The following is a 9,253-nucleotide window of genomic DNA, read 5'->3' on the forward strand; positions in this document are numbered from 1 at the left end:
GACTGAGTTCTGGCCAATGAATTGTGAGAGGAAGTAATGTCCTTCTTCACTTCCAGGTCTGTTCCTCGAAATCCTCCCATGTGTGATCCTTCATCCTTTTTCTTCCAAGTGTCACCCTAAGGCAGAGACCTGAGCCCTAGAGATAGGCACAGTTGCAGATGGAAGGAGCCTGGTCCTGTAACAATTGCATGAACAGCCACTTAATGCACAGAAAGACCTATTCTAGTCTTCATGTTACTGATACAGAGTATAATACTGATACTTATATAATGTTCGACAGTGGAGACTTGGATGTCATCGAGCGCCTATGGTTACCTTTAATAATACTCTATTGGTATCATTTGACCTTGGTTTTTTGTATGTTTTAGGTGCTTGGTTTTTTCCTAAACATTTCTGAATCACCTGTATATGAATGCACATGTGTGCTAAGTCGCTTCAGCCGGTTTCTGATCCTTTGCAACCCTGTAGACCATAGCCTGGCAGGTTCCTCTGTCCATTGCATTCTCCAGGCAAGACTATTGGAGTGGGCTGCCATGCCCTCCTCCAGGGGATCTTCCTGACTCAGGGATCGAACCTGTGTCTCTTACATCTCTTACACTGGTAGGTGGATTCTTCTTGGGTACTTGCACCACTGGGGAAGCCCTGTATATAAACACTAATCTTTATTTGCAATGTTTCAAATTTATACATTTTCCCAATTTATTACTAGTCCTTTGATTTTCATAATATCTTTTTCCTTCATTTATTTTTTAATAGTGGTTTTTGAATGTTTTCTGTTATTTAAGAAGCTTCCCTTTAACCTGAGATCTTACAAATATTTTCCTTGAATTTGTATTCATATTTTAGTGTGAATTACTTTCATTACATCTTTTGTCCACCAGGAGTTCATTTCCATATGTTGCGGTTGTGTGTAGTAGAGATTAAGCTCTGTATCTTCCTAGATAGAACCTTTAATTAAATGGATCTTTATTTTCTCATTTAATTAAAATGTCATCTATGTCATATATTAAGTTTATTTGCATACCAGGATCTATTCTGTATTCTCGATTACTTTCTACTACAATATCTATTATTACACCAATACTGTTTTGATTAGAGAATTTTTAGAGTATGTTTTTATATAGGTAATAGCATAATTTCTTCTCCTCTGTCCTTCTCTTTTAAAAAATCCAAAATTTTCAGTGAACTTATTTTGGTCTATTCCTCTAAGAAATAGTCAAAACAAGCAAACAAAAAAGGAAAACATGAGAAATTCTGGAAATTTTAGTAAATAGTTTTATTAATTTGGAAAGGGTGGATATTTTATGATACAAAGTCATCCCAAACAGGAGCATGCTATGTCTCTCTATTAATTCAGATCATGGTTTATGCTCTTCAATAAAATTTTATAGTTTTATTCAGATAAGCGTCGTGCTGGCTAAATTTATTCATAGATATTTTATAGCTTTTATGACTATTGTGAATGGGCCTCCCCTCCTCCCACTTTCATTTATAACTGTATATTTTTAGTATTGAATGATCTTTGATTTGTTGCTTCTATAATTCACACTACACTAGGAAGCCCTCCCTATAATCATTGCCATAGAGCGTGTGGAGGAATGCTTGATCCTTTATTCTGACAAAATCCAGAGCTTCACCAACTATGCATTCTAGTTGGAATATTCTGGGAACCAGATATACAAATTGCTGGGTCACATGTGTCTAAAGAATGGATGAATGATCAGGGTATGGACAGAAGTTGTGCTATACCTACTTATTTGTTGCAGCTGAGCTGGTCCCTCTTGAAAGTACATGGCAAACTATCTTGGGAAAGATGTCTCTTGGGTAGGAGTTAATACCTTGGGGGGTAAATTGAGTGTTATAGCACATTCCCAGTGATGCACTTAGGATGACCTTGGCCGTCATCATGAGGACGTGAGAAATAGGACCAAGAACACATGCAAGGGCACTGAGGCCGAGGCAAGGAATAAGAAATACCCAAATGCTTAAAAGAACAATTGAACATAACACAGATTGGAGACCAATGGAAAACACAGACAAATAGATTCACAGTAATATACAAGGTACAGGATATAAGTTCAATTGTATTTCTGTGTATTAGTAGTGAACAATCAGAACATTTTTAAAATGAAATACATAGGAATAATTTGCTACAAGATGTTCAATACCTGTACACTAAAATTTAAATTGACAAAATAAAGAAGACCTAAAAATGTAAAGATATACAGTTTGTAGTTCAGAAAACACAGCATTTTTAATATGTTTATTTTCCTCAAACTCTAATCAAAATCCCAGCAAGCTCTTTTTAGTAATTAATAAGCTAATTCTAAGCTCTATATGGAAGCACAAAGAATTTAAAATAACGAAAACAAATTTGAGAAACAGAGTTGGAGAGCTTTTACTATCTGATTTCGACACTGATTACCTAGAGGAACCAAGGTAGTATAGCATTTTTATAAATATGTACTTATATCAGTGAAATAGAATAAGGGGTCATAGATCCACACACATATACATATATAGTCAACTGACTTTTCACAAAGAGTCTAAGGCAATTCACTGGAAGAAAGAATAATCTTTCCAATAATAATTAATTAGCTATAAAAATACATAATAAATAAAAAAGAACCTCAATACTTGCATGACATACAGAATTTAACTCATGAGTTATGGATCTATATATAAGAGCCAAAATATAAAACTTCTAAAGGAAAACAGGAGAAAATCTCAGTGACCTTAAGTCTGGCAAATATTTCTTTAATAAAACATGCAGACACACACACACACACACATACACACACAAAACCCAGAAATGATAAAAGAAACAATATCAATAAAATAGAACTTATTAAAATTTTAAAATGCTATTCTTTAAAAGACAGAAATCAAAAGCAAACCAGAAGCTAAAAAGGAATATTTTCAAAACACATATTTGACAAAAACTTGCATCTAGAATATATAAAGAACTTTTATAATTCCATACTAAGAAAATGATCAACCTAGCAAAATAATGGGCAAAGTATTTGACATACACTTCACCAAAGATGATATATAAATAGCAAATAGGCCTATAAGAATGTGTTCCTCATTAATCATTATAGAAACTAAAATCAAAACTCTAATGATATGCAATCATTGGAATGGCTAAAAATTAAAAGACTGTCCACACCAAGTGTCGGCAAGGAGGTAAAGCAAGAAGGACTTTCATGTTCTGGTGGCAGGAATGTAAATGATATGAAGAACAACCACTTGCAAAATAGTTTGTTAGTTTCTTTGAAAGTTAAGTGTTCACTTATTATACAACCAGTCATTCCACCCCTAGGAATTTTCCCAAAAAAATGAAGGCAAATACTACAAAAAGACATTTGCATGAGTATTCATGGCAGCTTTATTCATAATAGATCTAAATGGGAAGCTATCCAAATGCCCATCAGGAAGCAAATGGGTTAAAAAACAAGATGGTATAGTCATACAGTAGAATCCTATTCAGCATGAAAATGTCATGAGATGTATTACATGGATGGAAATTAATTATCCAGAGTTAAAGAAGCCAGACTGAAACATAAAGTCTATTCTGTATGATTCTCTTTACACAAAATTATAGAAAGTACTTACTAATCTTTAGTGACAAAGCAGGTTGCTTGGGGATGGGAGTTATGTGATGGGAGGGATTACAAAATAGCTCAAAGAAACTTGGGGGCATGAGGATTGTGTTCGTTAACTTGATTTTGATAATGGTTTCAAGAGTATATACATCTATTAAAACTCATTAGAGTTTACATTTAAATAGTACGACTATATTATGTCAGTTATACCTTAATTAGGCTGTGTGTTGTGTGTGTGAGTGTGTTCAGTCGTGCACCACTCTTTGCAACCCCATGGACTATAGCCCGTCAGGCTCCTCCATCCATGGGATTTTCCAGGCAAGAACCCTGGGCTGGGTTGCCATTTTCTACTCCAGGGAATCTTCCCATCCCGGGGATTGGACACATGTCTCCTGCATCTCCTGCAATGGCAGGGGGATTCTTTACCACTGAGCCCTACAAAGATTCAAACACTGCCACGCTCCCCATCTCTTGGCTTGCCTTTTCTCTCAGGTAGGCCCTTCCTGTGAGCTGGAAGGTTTGGTCCAACAGTTACAAGTTTCCATGCTACCTATTTAACAATCCCAGGGAGATTGTCTCTTTCTCAATAACTCCAACAAAAAGAGTGCATGGCATTGGACTTCATCACACATCCATCTATGAGATATGTTGTGTGACACAGATAGACCAAGATTGCATCATGGGGGCAAATCTGGAACCAGAGAATAGGGACAACTTGAAACTAACTATAAGGACTAAAGGCTGAGGATAGGGGTCACAAAGGAAAATCAGGACACTGTTATGAGATATATGGAGGGATAAATTCAAGGCACATTCAGTTAAGAGGTCTTTACCACCATTGCTCATTACAGGATTTTAGGTGGGTTTGATGATACAGCCATCCCAAGCCAGACTGGAATAGATTCTTGTGGAAGGTCTGGCCTAGGAGCTAGTGATGCCTTCATCCTGCAGATACGGCTTTTGAGAGGAACCATTCAGAGATGAAAGTAAGCTGGTAACTTGTGTTGAAACCATCAACTTCAGAATGATTTTCTTCCTCCAGTTTTGAAGGTCCTGAAAGAACTGAAGCTGATAGAAGAAGTAAATACTTGGGCTCCACTATATTTTGCAAAGGTGGCATCATCTGCCTAGGACCATAACAGTGCCAAGATGAGCAGTTTAGAGCACCAAATACTAATAAAACGGGAGCTAAACTCAAAAAGAATGACAGCAGCAATGTTGTCAGGGGCATGAGCAACTGGAACTCCATCTTGCTGCTGGGGATAGAAAACAGAACAGTGCAACCACATTGGGCAGACTTAATGGGGAAGTGGACTGTGATAAAGTCACTATCCTTGAAAATGCCTCAGCAGTAAAAAGGAACCAATTTCAGATCCACAGAGTATGTCCATAGCCCAACATTCACAAATCTTAAAAAAAAAAAATTTGAGGAAAAAAAGAAAAATCTGCACTCAGAAATATACTGTGATTCCATTTCTATGACTTTCAAAGACAGATAAAACTAATGCGTGATGACAAATGTCAAAAAGTGGTTGCCTCTTGGGGAGGGATGAGAGAACTTTCTAGGATGTGATAATGTATTCTTCAGGTGGTGGTAACATGGTTGATGTCACACTAAACACTTAAAAATCTGTGCATGTATTGCATATTAGTCATGCCTGAATGAAAATTTTTAAAATGTGTGAATAGTCATAATAAAGTAATTTTTATTACTATAGTAACTAATATTTATTTACTTCTTACCTGAGTTATCTCACTGAATCCTTACCTCAACTCTGAAGGATTACTATTCCTATTATCCTTATTAAAAAAAATATTGGAGGATAGTTGATTTACAATGTTATGCTAGTTTCAGGTGTATAGCAAAGTGAATCAGTTATACATACACCCACTCTTTTTTAGATTCTTTTCTCATATGGACCATTACAGAGCATTGAGTAGAGTTCCCTGTGCTATATAGTAAGTTATTTTATTAGTCATCTGCTTTATACATAGTAATGTGATAAATTAGAAGTTTGAGATGAATATATATCCTCATTTTTAGTTGAAGAATTTGAAACTTAGAGAGTATAGAACATGACCAAGGCCATGCATGAGTCGGTGACAGGTCTGGAATCCAAAATCTGACTTTATTTATTTATTTATTTTGCTTATCCTATTTTTAAATTTTATTTTATTTATTTTTTTATTGGAGGCTAATTATTTTACAATATTATATTGGTTGGTTTTGCCATACATTGACATGAATGTGCCCCGGGTGTACATGAGTTCCCCTTCCTGAACCCCCCTCCCACCTCCCTCTTCCCCTTATCCTCCCTCTGGGTCATCCCCGCACACCAGCCCTGAGCATCCTATAACATGCATCGACCCTAAACTGGCTATTCGTTTCACATATGATAATGTATATGTTTAAATGCCATTCTCCCAAATCTAATCTGACTTTAAAGTATGAGATCTTAGCCACCTCCTCGGAGCACCTAGCGTTTTGGATTTGAGTCAGAGGTGTGCTGTCTGAGCTTCCCTGGCGGCTCAGACAGTAAAGAATCTGCCTGCAATGCAGGAGACCCGTGTGTGATCGCTGGGTTGGGAAGATCCCGTTGAGAAGGGAAAGGCTACCCACTCCAGTGTTCTTGCCTGGAGAATCCCATGGACAGAGGAGCCTGGCGGGCTACAGTCCACGGGTTGCAAAGAGTCAGACATGACTGAGCGACTAGCAATCTTAATCAGCCATCCATGCTATCCCTGGGACATCTCCCAGGTGAAAGAGGTCATCATGAGTGAACATGAGACCCCAGGCTCCACAGCCTGGTGTGAACAGATGGAGATGGAAGACAAAAGAAAGCTTCATGGCCCTGGCTTGGTAACCTCCTATCCACAGAACTGGTCTGAATCTGGGCGATTTTGTTGGACCAGAGCATGTATTGTGAAAGAAAGCATGGCGTCTTCAGGGCCTCTGAGAGACTGGGATTTTTTTTTTTTTTTGTCTTATGGCATCTCTTCAAAGCTCTTTTATCTTTCAAGATGTGTGCATTTCCAGGGACTTCACTGGTAGTCCAGTGGCTTAGATTCCACACTCCCAGTGCAGGGAGCTTGGGTTTGATTTTGCAACTAAGAATGTGCATGCCACAACTAAAGATCCCGCATGCCACAAGGAAGATACTGCACTCGGCAACAAAGATCCCACGTGCTGCAGCCAAATAAATAAAGATCCAGAACAGCCAAATAAATAAAGTCATTGTTTTGTTGTTGTTCAGTCACCAAGTCACATCCGACTCTCTGTGATCCCATTGACGGCAGCACACCAGGCTCCCCTATCCTTTACTATCTCTTGGAGTTTACTCAAATTTATGTCCATTGAGTCAATTAATTTTTTTTTTTCCTTTTTGTCTTTTATTTTTTTTTCATTAATCCTTTTTTTAAAATTTATTTATTTTAATTGGAGGCTAAGTACTTTACATTATTGTATTGGTTTTGCCATACATTGACATGAATCTGCCCCGGGTGTACATATGTTCCCCATCTTGAACCCCCTCCCACCTCCCTCCCCATCTCATCCCTCTGGGTCATCCCCGTGCACCAGCCCCGAGTATCCTGTATCCTGTATCGAACTTGGACTGGTGATTCATTTCACATATGATAATATACATGTTTCAATGCCATTCTCCCAAATCATCCCACCCTCTCCCTCTCCCACAGAGTCCAAAAGACTGATCTATACATCTGTGTCTCTTTTGCTGTCTCGTATACAGGGTTATCATTATCATCTTTCTAAATTCCATATATATGCGTTGCTGCTGCTGCTGCTAAGTCACTTCAGTCATGTCTGACTCTGTGTGACCCCATAGACGGAAGCCCACCAGGCTCCCCCGTCCCTGGGATTCTCCGGGCAAGAACACTGGAGTGGGTTGCCATTTCCTTCTCCAATGTGTGAAAGTGAAAAGTGAAAGTGAAGTCGCTCAGTCGAGTCCGACCCTTAGCGACTCCACGGACTGCAGCCTACCAGGCTCCTCCATCCATGGGATTTTCTAGGCAAGAGTACAGAAGTAGCGTGCCATTGCCTTCTCCAATATATGCATTAGTATACTGTAAGACTATGGTTTTTCCTGTGGTCATGTATGGATGTGAGAGTTGGACTGTGAAGAAAGCTGATCACTGAAGAACTGATGCTTTTGAACTGTGGTGTTGGAGAAGACTCTTGAGAATCCCTTGTACCGCAAGGAGATCCAACCAGTCCATTCTAAGGGAGATCGATCCTGGGTGTTCATTGGAAGGACTGATGCTAAAGCTGAAACTGCAATACTTTGGCCATCTCATGCGACGAGTTGACTCGCTGGAAAGACTCTGATGCTGGGAAAGGTTGGGGGTGGGAGGAGAAGGGAACGACCGAGAATGAGATGGCTGGATGGCATCACCGACTCTGTGGACATGAGTTTGAGTGAACTCCGGGAGTTGGTGATGGATAGGGAAGCCTGGCGTGCTGTGATTCATGGGGTCGCGGAGAGTCGGACACGACTGAGCGACTGAACTGAACTGAACTGATACTGTATTGGTGTTTTCCTTTCTGGCTTACTTCACTCTGTATAATAGGCTCCAGTTTAATCCACCTCATTAGAACTGATTCAAATGTATTCTTTTTAATTACTGAATAATACTCCATTGTGTAAATGTAACAAAGCTTTCTTATCCATTCGTCTGCAGATGAACATCTATGTTGCTTCCATGTCCTGGCTATTATAAACAGTGCTGCAATGAACATTGGAGTACATGTGTCTCTTTCAATTCTGGTTTCCTCGGTGTGTATGCCCAGGAATGCGATTGCTGGGTTGTATGGCAGTTCTATTTCCAGTTTTTGAAGGAATCTCCACACTGTTCTCCATAGTGGCTGTACTAGTTTGCATTCCTACCAACAGTGTAAGAGGGTTCCCTTTTCTCCACACCTTCTCCAGCATTTATTGCTTGTAGATGTTTGGATAGCAGCCATTCTGACTGGCATGAATGGTACTTCATTGTGGTTTTGATTTGCATTTCTCTGATTATGAGTGATGTTGAACATCTTTTCATGTGTTTGTTAGCCATCTGTATGTCAATCTCTTTAACAAGTGGTGCTGGGAAAACTGGTCAACCACTTGTAAAAGAATGAAACTAGAACACTCCCTAATACCATACACAAAAATAAACTCAAAATGGATTAAAGATCTAAATGTAAGACCAGAAACTATAAAACTCCTAGAGGAGAACATAGGCAAAACACTCTCCGACATAAATCACAGCAGGATCCTCCATGACTCACCTCCCAGAATATTGGAAATAAAAGCAAAAATAAACAAATGGGACCTAATTAAAATTAAAAGCTTCTGCACAGCAAAGGAAACTATAAGCAAGGTGAAAAGACATCCTTCAGAATGGGAGAAAATAATAGCAAATGAAGCAACTGACAAAGGATTAATCTCAAAAATATACAAGCAACTCCTGCAGCTCAATTCCAGAAAAATAAACGAACCAAGCAAAAAATGGGCCAAAGAACTAAACAGACATTTCTCCAAAGAAGACATACAGATGGCTAACAAACACATTGAGTCAATTAATATTAAAGAAAAAAAAAGATGTGTGCTTTCATGGAGTAAGTCTAAGGGAGACCCTGTCTAGGA

This window comes from Moschus berezovskii, chromosome 27 (assembly GCF_049115385.1).
Source record: "Moschus berezovskii isolate FMDL1 chromosome 27, NW_MosBer_1.0, whole genome shotgun sequence".
Lineage (NCBI taxonomy): Eukaryota > Metazoa > Chordata > Mammalia > Artiodactyla > Moschidae > Moschus > Moschus berezovskii.